The sequence below is a fragment of the Bubalus kerabau genome, chromosome 5 (assembly GCF_029407905.1).
Source record: "Bubalus kerabau isolate K-KA32 ecotype Philippines breed swamp buffalo chromosome 5, PCC_UOA_SB_1v2, whole genome shotgun sequence".
In the NCBI taxonomy this organism is placed as follows: Eukaryota; Metazoa; Chordata; class Mammalia; order Artiodactyla; family Bovidae; genus Bubalus; species Bubalus kerabau.
Window position 1 is genome coordinate 92,748,787 of NC_073628.1, and position 13,538 is coordinate 92,762,324.

The following is a 13,538-nucleotide window of genomic DNA, read 5'->3' on the forward strand; positions in this document are numbered from 1 at the left end:
TCATTGCATTTGCAAGACTGACTGCTGGATATTTTCGTGATTTCATTGCCTTGCAAACTAAGGTAGGTTCACATGAGACAATTTTTTAGTTGATAAAGAAAACAGACATCAAATATAAGATGGCATTGGTGACTGGATACAGATTAAGGAAAAAATTATGACGTAAACTACCACTAGGATTACTTGTAAATGGAGGATTAATTTCAAAGGACTCACTGTATATAGCTTGGTGAAGAAAGTAAGAGTAGAATCTCCTAAGGCTTTGTGTGCTAAAAGTTGCTTCAGTCGTGTTTGACTCATTGTGACCCTATGGACTGTAGTCTGCCAGGCTCCTCTGTCCGTGGGATTCTCCAGGCAAGAATACTGGAGTGGGTTGCCATGCCCTCCTCCAGGGATCTTCCCAACCCAGGGATGGAAACTACGTCTTTTACATCTCCTGCATTGGCTGGCAGGTTCTTTACCACTAGCACCACATGCGAGGCCCAGACTTATTCACTCAGGAGAGTGAATTCAGAGAATTACTCTCACACTTAGTGAAAAGTTCTAGATTTTCTTTGAAACTTAATGAATCACTTCTGGCATTTGAACCTCCACATAACCTGACAGGGACCGACCCAACAATTTGGAGATGACACAAACATTCTACACATTGATTAGCTCTCAATAAGTATGGGCTGCATAAACGAGGGTATTTTCACAACTTTGATGTCAACTTCTAAATCACAGATATAACTAGGACTAAAATTCCATTTTCTCAATCCTTATGATGCTTTAATTTTGAGACTCTAAGTTCTACTTCATATTTGAGTATCTACTATACCCAAAGCACTGATACTCAGATAAATCTGAAATGTTTTCTAAGAGGCTGGAATTGTATAAAAATGTAAATTAACCTCAAAAGGAAATGAAGTTGGGGTACAGTTTCTTACTAACATATACACAGCTGTGAAAGGATGGAGTCAAAATTTGTTGTTAATATACATTTTTTTTCTGTAAAAGGGAACCATAGTTTTCATCAGACTAAAAATTGATCAAGATTGTTGTTTTGTAGTTTAAATTGTTTTGTTTCCACATAGCACCAGTCTGTTATTTCCAAGATAAGGGTGCTGACAGTTCATTATAATTATACTTTAGAAAGAGAGAACACCAGATAAGATCTGAAGTAATCTCTAGTGATTTTAGTTTTAAAAACTGTTTTTCCTGGTGTAACTGGCCATGAATCTGCATTCAGATGGACCTGGCTTATTGTTTTGGAAAGGGAGAGGAAGAAAAGGTAAAAGCCTTAGAAACAAAAGTAAAAAAGAAAAAAAAAAGTCTTAAGATATTAAAAAAAAAATCAATTAGAAATGTGAGAACATGAGCAGCAAAATATAATCCTTAACAAGCAGCTGAAGTAAACTCAAAGTTTAAACAAATTTAGGAATAACAGTTGTTTTAAAGTTACTTTTTGCCAAAGCCAAACTTCTTCTGAAACTAACTGGCCTATTTTTAGGCTAAGGATAGATATAGATAGATGGATAATAGAGATAGACAGATAGATGCAAATAGATGAATCATGGATACCAGATCACCTAAAATTCAAAGCCATGATATAGCCTTATTTTATTAGCAGTTTTTGAACAGCAGAACAGGTCATCTTAGTAATATTAAATATTGTGAATGATCTGAAATAGCTAGAGCCAATATAGAATAAAAGTTATCAAAACAAAAAAGGGAATTAAATGAAGTAAAGTTTGCCTATCTATTTCCAAGCGAACTAGAATCCATTATTTGAAATATTATCAGTGGGACTTCTCAGTTTGTGAATAAAGGGACTATCTTGTTGAATAGTGTAACCCGAGAGCCTGTTACACAACAGACATTTGATAAATATCTGTTAAATGAGTGGGATCTGAGGTTTCAGAAACTCCCTTACCATCACAAAATCTGTAGCACTTTCAAGTGCTAATGTCTGTGCTCTGAAATGAATCCACCAGCAAGAGAGCACTGAGTAAGATTAAAAATATGGGGCTAGTTTTTCAGAGCTGAGTCAGAGGGTGTCAGTGACCTGGGGAGCAAAGGAAAGAGGAGAGCAAAGACTTTGTAAATAAAGTATATGCATCACATTTATTGTAATACCTAGACCAGCTTATAACTATGACAACTATCTGATTGGTAAAGGGGGGTAGTAGTGTATTCTTTCTTTTAAAGAACCGTAGTGGTTCCTATTATAGATCAGCAAGTCATGCTCGCTGACTTAATAAATGCCTAAATGCGGGGTTTTCTTGCATATACATGCATACTGGTTAAGGTGCAGCATACATAAATCAGAACACAAAATTCTACTCATATATGACAGATTTTCACATCTGAACTTAACCTTCAGTTAATATAAAGCGCTTTTGTGTTTGAAATATACCCATTCACAACATATACCTCATTTTATCTTGTTTCCTTATGGATGGGACTGGCAATAGGGGAAACAATGACAAATCTGTCTCAACTGAAAGTGTTCCACCAATCTTCCCTCCTCTCCAATCCATCTCCAGTTCCTTGTCCACCACGACCCACCCCTCAAAAAAAAGTGGCTCCAAGAGAGGAGGAGGATCCTTATGTTACCGGCAGTGATTGCTGTTGACTGCATCTTCAAACTGAGGGACGTGCCTGTCTAGCAGTGGAAACAAAGGTCTCTGCAGCTCCACTAGCCGGTGCCCTGCTGCTTGTATCTTCAGCACTTATTACTGAGGAAACATGAAGGCAAAACATTCTGCTCCTGTCCTCAATCCCCTCCCCCAGCCGAGCATGGGATAGGCATTAAGTAAAGCCTCCTTCTTGGAGAGCCTTTTCCCCACTTGCGCGTTCTCTCACAAGCCCCCTTTGTTCCCTGCCCTCCGCCCCATCTATATGCTGCAACAGCAGTTGCCCAGATGTTCTCTATCAAAGCCTGAGCCATGGCAGCAAACTTTGGCACGCATGAAAGTGCACTGAGTACTGGCCCTCCAGAAATACCTTCCCCCTCCCCCTCTGATTTCTGCAAATATTTTTAAATGTTAATGGGTTCCACTCACCCACAACCTAGGGGGAGGTTACAGAACAGGGCTCTGTGTGTCCAGCAAATTAGCAGCCGGAGGATACTGCTTGGCGCCTGGGTTCTGTCCCACCCTCGGGCGTTGGCTGGGGTTCTCCAACCTTGAATTGTTGAGGCCAGTTTGCCAGCGCATAGCTTTCTAGTGACAGAGGTTAGATGGATGGTTGACAGGAAAGTTGCTCCAAGCTACAAAACAGAAAGGGCCCTATCTTGCTCTGAACTTTCCGAGAGCAAGAGAACTCCTTTGAGCATCACAGAAATAAGATTCTGAAATGTTTATTTTGCCTCTTACCCATCCTGTCTCTTTTCTTTCTTTTTTGTTAATTTTTCTTTTTTTCCTCCTAGTTCAATACACAGGCATAGAACACTGTGATGTGAGCTCTGGGACTCTGGGTATCATGTCCAATTTGAAGCACTTTAAACATAGAAAATGGCATATTAACAGAAGCTGTGATGCAAATTTTAACAAAATGGAAACTTTATATGGATCATTCATATGTAGGCAGGAAAGTGACATGTATTTGGAGGGAGAAGGGTGGATGCACAGGAGAGACTTATTCATCTTTCTTGCACTAAGACAGTATGACAGCTGTTTGAAGGCCCAGCTAGAGGCCTCTAAAAAGCCCAGTTTCAAAAGCTAACTGAAAGCCACCTTTGAAGATTCTTTGTTTCTAATCCTGTCCTGAGAATCTCACCAGTCACTCTGGAAAAAAAAAAAAATGCTTCATGTCATCACCTCTAGGCCCTTGTTTTCTGTGGCTAAGGCTCCCTTGATGCTCTTAAAGTCACAATGTTTGAGGCAGGTGGCCCATATGCTGTGCTTCTGCCCACGCTAGGGAGTGGAGGACATGGCTCTCAGATCTTAGGCTTCCTACATTCATGCTTCAGATAATCACACCATGATCCAAAGACTTCAGAACATGCCAGTTACACCATCAGTATTCTGGCTTCCAGGTGAAATTTTATTCTCCTAATGCCGAAGAATTGATGCCTTTGAGCTGTGGTGCTGGAGAAGACTCTTGAGAGTACATTGGACTGCAAGATTAAACCAGTCAATCCTAAAGGAAATCAACCCTGAATATTCACTGGAAGGACTGATGCTGAAGCTGAAGCTCCAATACTTTGGCCAAGTGAAGTGAAGAACTAACTCATTAGAAAAGACCCTGATGCTGGGAAAGATTGAAGGCAGAAGGAGAAGGGGACGACAGAGGACAAGATGGTTGGATGGCATCACTGACTCAATGGACATGAGTTTGAACAAGCTCTGGGAGATGGTAAAGGACAGGGAAGCCTGGCATGCTGCAGTCCATGGGGTCGCAAAGAGTTGGACACAACTGAGTGACTGAACAACAGCTTTTTAGTGAGAAGTAGTTGAAGAATTAGGAAAACTTCAGTGAGATTTGACTGCAAATCTCAAATAAAAGGGTATCCAATCTGGATTCAGGAGAATCTTGAGAAGAAAAACCATCTACCCACACTCTCAGCCTTGGGCACAGAAAAAGAAAATCATACTTGACAGCTTAGATTCATGTGAATTTGCTATTCCCCTGTCTTCATTAGCATTTAAAATATCTACCTATCTATCTGGGCTTCCCTGGTGGCTCAGACAGTAAAGAATCCGTCTGCAATGTGAAAGACTTGGGTTCGATCCCTGGGTTGGGAAGATCCCCTGGAGAAGGGCATGGCAACCCACTCCAGTGTTCTCGCCTGGAGAATCCCCATGGACAGAGAAGCCTGGCAGGCTACAGTCCTTGGGGTGGCAAAGAGTCAAACATGACTGAGCGACTAAGCACAAGCACCTATCTATTATTAACACTTCCGGGCTGTTCTACCCAAGCAAATGCTTCAATTGTTCACTACAGAAATTTCCCCAAAAACTCAACAACTCTTCAACAGAAAACATCAATAAATAAATGCCCAGATTCTTTGTAATCCATTGCATCAAGACCTTTCCCTTGCACTTTCTACCAATCCTGAAATTCTTACCCAATCCTAATCTAGTCTCCCCATTAAGAGAGCAGATTTAAACCAATCCTCAATAAATTCTGACCTTCCATTTCCCCCCTCCGCCTACCATACACTGCCAAAGCTTTGTGAGGTGGTACTTACTACCTTACCACAGTAAGCAATAAATTCAGCTCTGTCTTACTCACAGATTGTGTTGATATTTAGGGAGCCAACTGTTGATACCCTTTTGTTTATAATCTGAGATGGGATTACATTTTTTAGATTTGAATTTTATGCTTAAAATTGGGGAGGGGGCAGGTTTTTTTTGTTTTTTTTTTTTTTTAATTCTCTATCTTCTTTCTCTCAAAATTCTTCTCTATCATTTAAAAAGCTCTGAGATGATTAAAAGATTGGAATTAAGAAGAATTTCCAATGAGTTAATTCGAAAATGAAATTTAAATAATGTTAAGAAGAAAAACCTTAATAAGCTAAAAATATAAGCAGGGGCCATGTCTTTAATCTCCAATTTTAGGTGATCACAAATTAATTAATTTGGTGCAAACCAAAATATCTCTAAATATTTACGTCAATGTCAAATCACTGGGACTTTTTAGATGTGGGAAAACTGAAGTACAGAATACTACTGTTAGTAGTCTCTGCAAGTGTGACTCAGCCAGGGTTCATATTGATAAGGTTCCAACATAGGCACTATCTTGATATCAGGCAAAAGAGTGTAACCAGACAGATAAAGCACACAAGGAATTTCACTAATTTTTTACTTTAATCAGCAACCAAACAAAGCACAATAATAAATGTCAGACACAAGATAGGTATCTCACCAAAGAATATGATGATAATTAATAGACCACTAAAAACTCTGGAGAGGTGTGCTGAATCCAAGGAAAGAACTGTAAGATAATCACTGCTCTGTTTACAAAGGCCTTAGTTTAAAAAACAGCAGAAGTAGCAACAGAAGAAGAGAAGAAGAAATCCAATAAAGGTTTTACACATAACAGTATTTCTCAAGTTAGTACACTTTAGTAACCTGCAAAAATTTTGGCTTTTCTTTAAAAGAGATCTGCAAGTTTGAGGACCACTGTTTTAACATTCTAAATCCTTACTTAAACCAATATAAAGGAGCTAAGACTTCTGGTTTAAGCTAAACATAATTGCTCATCTGTTTCACCTCCTAAAAATCAGAGAAAGCATAAATAAATAAAATTTTTAAAAGGTGTTAACTAAAAATATTGCACCCACCAGAACAGGATGCCATGAAAAAGCAGCAGAGTTTTCAGAGATCATCATGATTAATAAAATATGGGCTGAATTGTAGACTGAGTGAGCCTCAAGATCAGTGAAAGGGTAAACTGAAAGATTTCATCAGAATTCAGTTGAAAAAGACAAGGAGATTAAATAGATGAGAGAAAATGTGAAACCTGTAGAATATATCTAAAAGTTCTCCCATGCATTTAGTAGGTGTTGAAGAAAGAGAAGTTAAAAAAATAGAAGAAACAATAATCTAACAAATAAACAAAACACCAGAGAACAACAAGGAGATTTCCCTTGGATGAAGAAAGTTTTTCATAGTGAAAGAATCCATTGGTAACAGGGAAAGAGAAACACTTAGGCACATTTTATTAAACTATATGTACTCCAACAATAAGTAATGAAAGAAACCAAGAGTATAACTAAATAGAAAGGAAAATTGAAACAGCACCAGCCCTCTTATCTGCAGCAAAGTAAGCTAGAAGATCACAGTACAATACTTTAAATAAGGGACAATTAGAATTTACATGTGAAGTATAGTATCATTTAAAATCCAAGGCACATAATATGAAAAATCTAAGAGCTGACTACCAATAATCTTCCTGAAAAAATACAAATATGTAATATAACCAAAAATAGAATTTAAGGAAGAAACTAATACAAGGAAAAACAGAGCAACTAAAAGATAAAGCTTGTAGTTAAGTTCTTGTAGCAATTGACAACTGACTCTAATGTTAATTCAACTGCCAAGAAATTATTCATCAGCAATCAGAAACACAGTGATGGAAAAGGATGCAAATACACCCAAATCAATCGAAAGGATTCCAAAAAATCTTCAAATGTTAATTGATGATGACTGCAGCCTGTTCTTATGCTAAAGGATTTGTCTGCTCTAGGAGATAGAGGAGACTCAAAGTCTGATTAATTCTAGATGCTGATAAAAGTCAACATCAGTATGCTATTATTAAATGCATAAATAAAAGTATTTATTTTCAAATTAGCATAACATGGACACTGCATATTATTTCTCCCCTCTGCTTTGGCCCTAAAAATGTTCAGAGCCACAACTGTGATGTAGCTCAAGAAAGTATATGAGATCTTGAAACATGGCTTTTGTAAACTACTCTCATTCCTGACTCTATTTTACTTTTTCTGCCCTTTTTCCTTAATTTGGATTTCCAAATAAAGAAAATCAGAAAAAATACGTTGGCGAATGTGTGTATTTATGCACCTATTCACTATATACATGTGTTTGTATGTGTGTGCATATCACCTTAAATTCTTTCTGGCCTAGGTAGGGATACAAAAAGCACAAATTTATCATTTATTGATATATGATTTCCATTGACTAAAGGCAAGGGTACAGTTTAGCCACATGACTATTTAAATTCCATCTTATTAATATAATCCAAAGATTATCTGGCCCAGAAATGTCTTAACTTTAAAATGGTTTACAAACTCTATTCTTCTGAATATCAATAGCAGTTTCATAATCGCTCTCATCCACATATATTGACTCTTATGTAAATTCAAGTATCTAAAAGAAAAACTTTTAATATTCAAATATATTGGCTAACTGTAGGAATCTTTTAAGAAAACAAAAAATCAAACAAAAACAATACTTGAAGCAAAAGAATGCATTAATAGCATAAACTCTTGAGTCAGACTGCCTGGGTTAACCTCAATTACTAGATGTGGCAACTTGGAAGTTATTTAAATTCTTTGTTCCTCAGTTTCCTTATCTGCAAAATGGGGTGGGGGGTGCTGATAAGAATGCTGTTGTAAGGATTCAATAAGATAATCATGAGAAACTCTTAGAGAATGCCAAAATAAATGTTAGCTACAATTATTTTAATAAAATATCTTCATGGAAAACATCTTTCCCAGAAACATTTTATCATTATATCACACAAATGATGATAAGTTTTGAGGGATCCAGAACAAAGTTCATTCAGAACAGAATGAAGATTCTTTAGGAATAACAAGTATCATAAACAAAAAATGACCACTTCAACTTTTTCTATTGCCATTCATTTTCTAAGCCGCTTATTCAATAGCTACCTAAAGGTTATAAATAAGCATTTGGTCAAAATTCTCCATCTGATAAGGTGACTAAATTTTGTCAAAATTTTCCCAAGCATTATATGCTTAACGGAGAAGGCAATGGCACCCCACTCGAGTACTCTTGCCTGGAAAATCCCATGGACAGAGGAGCCTGGTAGGCTACAGTCCATGGGGTCGCTAAGAGTTGGATACGACTGAGCAACTTCACTTTCACTTTTCACTTTCGTACATTGGAGAAGGCAATGGCACCTCACTCCAGTATTCTTGCCTGGAGAGTCCCAGGGACGGGGGAGCCTGATGGGTTGCAGTCTATGGGGTCGCACAGAGTCGGACACAACTAAAGCAACTTAGCAGCAGTAGCAGCATATGCTTAAAGAAACAGTACTAGTACATCTTATCCAGTTAAATCAAATTTTCCCTTTAAACTTAGGCTTTTACAACTGATGGCTTCCAAGCTGTATGTTTTGTTGCTGTCGTTCAGTTGCTTAGTCGTGTCTGCAGCCCTGTGGATTACAACACACCAGGCTTCTCTGTTCTCCACTATCTAATTCCTCTTCAGTGGTTTGCTGAAGCAGTCTCATATCAACTGGTAAGAGGTGACTGTATGCAACTCTTCTTAATTCCACATCTCATATTTACCCTATGGGAATCAAGAAAGCATGGTGGTGGTGTTTTTTTTTTTTTTCTTTTTTTTCGTGGAGAGACTTGTTAAACCTTACCAGCAAATCATAACTTCTAGTTTCAAAGAACCAGTCTTTGTGAAATCCCAGTTAACAGTGTCCACATGATCTTTTGCAATGCAACTTATTTTAAAAGTAGGTATCAGAAGACACCCTGATTTGAATATACAAAAGAAATACAGTGCAAAAAAGAAAGTGTGTATCTATCTGTAATATTCCTACTTATAAACCTAGCTTTCTATTCTGGTTTAAAATTTTGAGCTTAAATCTGTTCAGATGAAACGGTAACTTCTGCAGTTACGTGGTTTGATGATTCCACATACTCAGTTAACTTGGAAATATTGATACATGATGTAAATCCTCTTAGAAGTTCAGTCTGTTTTATTCAAAAAAGTTTAAATGCAGAATATTTTATTCTGCTCTGGAAATTTTATAAAGGTGTTTTGCCAAAAGCATTAAATACTTGATTTTACTTGTTAAGATTTGCAGGAACTGCTTTAAATTTATTATAAAAAATAACAGCAACAGCAACAGATTTTCCCCTTTCATTAAGGTAGTGAAAAAAAGAACTTTAAGAGCTTTTCCATAAAAATGCTCTAAAATATTCCATTAAAATTAAAAGGCAACTGCCATTTCACACGTGGTCAGATTTAACTATTCAAAGTTATTTTCGGTATATCAGTCCCCAAAGACCAAACTACCTGAGAGTCCAGCTGTGTTCAAAGATCTCTAGAACCTAGCCTCCAGAGTTGGATATGGCTGATACAAAGGGTTATTAGACCAGAGAAGGGAAGAAGAATTTCAGGTGCAATATTAGTAACTTATTCCCTCCAATGTCTCACTTCATTATAGGTTTCTTAATGAAATAATCATCCTGCAATGATCAGGGAGAAATCCACAACAGAGCAAGGAGCTTGGAACAAAAGCCCAATTCCAATATTGATAGCATGTGACCACATGTCGGCAGCGGTGAATTTAGAATCTTAACAGCAAACAATACTTCAAAGGGGTGGAAAATAGTAACATTTCAGTTGAAATTTTATGCTTTCATGATTATCTAAAGTATTTTGTAAATGCTACAATAACATGCATACTCGTCATTAAATATTATACTCTTTCTGGTATGGTTCTCCTTGCCTAGTTTTGTTTTATAGCAATACTTCTGCATTTTAAATATGGTTCAAAACATTAGTTGCCACAGAGATACATAGTTTCCTGCATGAATAACTCATTAATGTAGTTCGTAGGGTGGCCCATTATATGTATACTTAATTAGCCCTAGAATCGGATCGTTAAATACTTGTTTCAATGTCCTAAATATCAAGAAATGAATACCATATATTTTTCAGGAATTTATTATTGACTTTTGTATTTAAATCTTAACAGTCCTTGTTAGGGTCTCCCAGAACCCCAACAAACTTTGAAATAACTTACTTTTACTTTAGTACCAGATGCTGATATCTTTAGATTTTCATTTTTGGTAAAAAAGAGAGCTATATTTTTAAAAAGCTGGGGCAAGTGTGGAGGTGGGAACTAATGACATATGATTAAAAAACATGGACACAAAAGATACAGTAACTAAATTAAGAAGCCAAAAGATTTGCCAATAACTCTTGATTTCCAGTGTTAGAAAGAAGATATCCAGATGAGAGTTTTTTTTTTGTTTAGTTTGCTTGTTTAGATTGAAGTGAAAAGTTCAGGGCTGAACACATATATATTTGGGGTATCATTCTGACTTTTCCATTTACTCATTTGCCTGACCCTGAGAAAATCACTCAACTTCAAGTTATTTCTAGATTTCATTAGACTTCCTTTCAGGTCCATCAAAAAATGAGAAAACAAAAATAATGAATGATATTTTAATGATTTTATTTATAAAAAAATGGTGCAAATTCTGAAAAACAATAGACCAATGAAAACTTTCAGGTTAGGCCATTGCCTTTCCTCAAAATATTTCGATAAGGAGCTTTTCACCCTCTGTGTTAGAATAATTTCTTAAGGTAAAGTATGCCTATAACACTATTTCAAATGTAGGACTCCTTAGATTTCACACACACCTTGCTGGTAGGCCACTGAATTTTCTTCCACAAGAATCAATGAAAGGGCAATTTCTACCCTACTTTCCTACACATTTACTATGAGCTCAACTCCATTTGTTGGAAAGCTGCCATACATTTATGAGAGCCCAAGGGATATTGTCATCTTTCCCTTGCTCACTCCCACAACACTAAATGCCCTGGCAAGGTTGCTGCACCTGGACTCTGTATTCCCTACAGAGCACTTTGTTACCAAAATTATGGAAAACTTGGACTAAGTTCAGAGAAGAGCTACTAAAATTATTAAGTGACCGAAGGGACCAATTTATAAGAAACTCAGAAATGTTTGGTTAAGTGGTAATTACCCTAAAAAAAGGTGTGGTGGATCTGGCATTAAGTTTGAATTCCAAACCATACTTGGCAAAAAGACCTCCTTTCAGGCTTCTACCTTCGGAAATGCTCTGAAGAGGGGGCAGAGTCTCCCTCTTGTTTGGCCTTCTGACCACTGCTTGGGTGGTATTCCCATTCAAGGGTAATGAACTCTACAAACACAGAAGGAAACACTACCAAAGCAGACAGCCCACTTAAAAAGGCTGAAGGATGCTTAAAGGAAAGTCTTCTTGGGAATCATGAAGAACAAGCCTGGGCCGTGAAGGGCCAGTTCTTCCATCCCTGTTAAGCACCTATGCACACCCCACAGCCAATCTCTGCTTGATGGGTGGTACTATTTAATAAGAGCTGCTGACTGACTCCAAGTGTGCAAGTCCGCCTAAAATACACTGCTGGGTACATTGACTCCTTTAGGGATGACAGTTTCCACTTAGCCAAAGAAAAAAAAATCTAAGAACACCTGTAACAGTTAAGGAGGGTGAAAGAGATAATTCCTCATAGCAGCATTTCCCAAAATGTCTTCCAGGTGATGTTACTGTGGGTTACATATATTAATAATAAAAAAGAAAAGAGCTTAAAACTGGGATAAACAAAGTTAAACCTTGTATCTATGTACTTGATATGTTTGTTAATAGTAACACCTCTCAAAGTCATTAATATGTCAGAGTGCATTGTGTCTCACTAAGAGGGGCAGTGTTTCTACTAGCTCCCAAATTCAAACTGAGCATGCAATGTTTCACTCCTTAAGTACAGATTCTCTGTATTCACAGCCACTTCCATAATGCCATGTAAAATGTAGTACCCAGTTGGCTTAGTAGTAAGGAATCCGCCTGCCAGTGCAAGAAACACAGGAGACATGGGTTCAATCCTTGGGTTGGGAAGGAGGAGAAAATGGCAACCCACTTCAGTACTCTTGCCTGGAAAATTCCATGGACAGAGGAGCCTGGTTGGCTACAGTCCATGGGGTCACAAAGAGTCGGACACGACTGAGCACACACACTCACTCAGTAAATAAACAATTAAATGAATCAGCCTAGGCTAGAACACAAATCTTAAATCCCAACCCACTCCTCTTTCCACTACACTGATATTCTAGCTACACTTGGCTTACATGAATCTTTTTATCCTATATCGACAAGATGAAATTTGATTACTAGAAGTAGATTGACCACCTGAGGCCATTAAAGCTCAAGCTTGAGGGCCTTCCACTTGCTTGAGGCTTCCATGTCCTTGAAATAAGTGTGTACTTACAGTATTGTATTCTTTTTACTTAAGGAGGTCCCACAAAACTAAATAAGCTTCATGTCTTGCAAAACCTGCTGTTCCATGTAAGATGAAAATGGTTCAATAGGTTTTCACTAAATAAATTGTGATTGAGATAGCTGAACTTGAATTACTAATGATATGACAGACGAAAATTCACTTTAGCTTACTCTCAGGTCACCTTTAAGAGAGAAGTATTTATCCTTCTGTGTGGGTAAAATGTAGACTCAAATAAGAACTAAATGTAGATTCATTACCTCTAACTGCTTTGCAAGTACATTAGCTTAAACCATCTTGCTTTTTAGAATTCCTCTTAGGACATTCATCAAATCTCTACTATTCTATTTTTTTTTTTTTTAAGCACCTTACCCAATAGTCTTACTTCTGCTCTCCCCACCTCTCAATATTTTAAGACATGCATAGCCACTTTGAAATCATCACATTGTAAATATCACCATGGTTGGAATTCCTTCTGAAGACCATCTGAAGTTTCTGCATCATTTTTTTTCCATGAGTAGGGACTGACATCTTTAAACTTGAATCTGCGGTACTGCAATTTGGCGTTCCACTTCAATTCTTGAAAAGCTTCATTTATATTGATCTTGTCTTTTGGAATTTCCTGCAGGCTGCCTCAGATAAAATAATTTCCAGCCCAATCTTCCTCTTGCGTGTTCTCTAGTTTGACATTATGCCTTCAAAATCAAATCTTATTATTTAATACAAAACAAAAACACCTTATTACAGAATATTAAATCAGTAATGTTAACAAACTGACTTTGGTGATTCACTTTTACCATGATTGATAAGCCAGTGTTTGAGCTTTGA